Below are 2,161 nucleotides of genomic sequence, written 5' to 3'. Positions count from 1 at the left end.
GCTACCTGATGGAAGTGAGGTTGTGACTTGCATTTCAGGAACCGTGATATTCTCTAACCAATTTTACTTATCCAATGTTTTATATATACCTAGTTTTAGCTTCAATATTGTATCTGTTTCTAAGCTAACAAGTGCCCTCAATTGCAAGTTAACCTTCACAAATATGAAATGCTTGATTCAGGACCAAAATTCCTTGAAGATGATTGGTGTAGTTGATTTGACGAGTAACATATATGATTTTATTGAGATTTCACAAAGGATAATTCAAACAGATAAAATTATAAGAGGTTAAAAACTTCCACAAGATTATATAATAGTTCAAAGATATAAGAGCTTAAAAACTTGCACGTGATTTCTTCCACTTTCCTCTTTGAGAAGCATCACATAAAATGTTCCTAAGTTTTTATGCCTCAGACATCTTTCATCATCTCTACTTAAGAGACATGTAATTTTTTGTTTTCAAAGATGAGACAAACTAATTATGTAAATATTAAGATCTTTGTCGGCTTTAAAAATTGTTTCACCATCTTGGTCATTTACATAACATGCATTTCTAGATAATGATATAAAAAACAACTACCACACAATTGACTAATGCTTAGCAATTTATGTTTTAATCCTTTAACATATAAAACATTAGAGGAAGTAGGTAGAGGAGATTTACCGGTGATTTTACTTTTGCAGCCACCTTTCTCTTTTGGTTTCCTCCAAATGTTACATGCCCACCATTTATAGGTTCTAATTCTAGGAACATAGACCTTCTTCCTATCATGCCTATGTACCATAATTGGTATATGTTGTTTCTAATCGAGAATGTCTGCTACATGAGTAATCATAGGTTTAGTTCCTATATATTTTGGGTCCTTTAATGTTATTTGTAGAAGTTTACGACGACTTTTTCGTTCTGTGAGTACACTTGGACATAACATGTCCAAAATTTCCACATAAGTTACATATATGTCTAACAAAAAGATTTGGAGACATGTCTAACATGATGCATTTTAGAGATAGATCTAACATTTGTAGACTTAGTATGGTCAACAAAAATGTTTTGGGTAGAATAAACAATACCTTCGTTTTTTGAGAACATCTTTAGATACCTAAGAGCTTATTCAAGCTGTCTATTCCTTTAATAAACTTAGACAAGCCTGAGATTAATTCATCAGTTATCTGGTAGTTTGATTACAACTACATAAGGTATAATATCTTTAGGCAGTTTAATTCAGACTTAAGTTTGTTGTTTTCTTCTTCAAGCATGGATCATTCATTATATTTCCCATTTAACCCATTTAAGAGTTTATAATATTTTCTTTTAAAAAAATTTGTAAGCTTTAGAAATGCAATTAGATTCTTCTATAAGTTCATCACATGCATTAGCTAATTTAGTGAGTTCAGAATATACCATGAGGTCTGACTCAAAGTTAGTATATGCCATCACACAAAGGTTTACTTCCAACTTCTCTTCCTCAAGCTCACGGGAGCATTCATCTTCCAAAGTAGCCATCATGCCCTTCTTCTTGTAGAGTATCTGTGAAGAAGATCTTTGCTCCTGACATTGCCAAAGTTTTGATGAAGACACCAACATCTCCAAAAAGAAGAAAATGAATATTACTTATGAAGACCAAGTAGATTAAAGCTTCAAGACAATTAGTCTAAGTCTAAATAAGTACTTCTATCCTATACTCTTTAATATACTAAAGTAGTAATGCTCAAAATATTTTAAAAGGAATTGAAACACTTCAAGTTTTAAATGAAAACATTTTTCAAAATACTGTGTAACAAGTTACTGAAATTTGAGTAACATGTTACATGGGTGAGAATCAGTTATCCAACAATATTTAAATTGGAGTAACTGATTACTCAAATTTGAGTAACTGGTTACTCTAAGTGAATTTTAAATTCACTATTGGACAGAGAGTTTGAGTAACCAATTACTCAAGTGAGTAACCAATTACTCAATGTAATTTTCAAAATGTCATGTTTGGATAACCGATTACCCACATCTGTAATCGATTACTGAGAGCTGTTACATCAGTTTTTCAGATTTGAAACTCAAGGGTTTTCATCCCAAACGAAATGCCTTCATTCCAAACAATTCCTAATCTTTCATAAAGGTACAATGACTGATTGGAAAGCCTATTTAAAGGCCTTAGAACTCACA

The sequence above is a fragment of the Lupinus angustifolius genome, chromosome LG17 (genome assembly GCF_001865875.1).
Source record: "Lupinus angustifolius cultivar Tanjil chromosome LG17, LupAngTanjil_v1.0, whole genome shotgun sequence".
Lineage (NCBI taxonomy): Eukaryota > Viridiplantae > Streptophyta > Magnoliopsida > Fabales > Fabaceae > Lupinus > Lupinus angustifolius.
Note: the sequence above shows the minus strand (reverse complement) of the source record.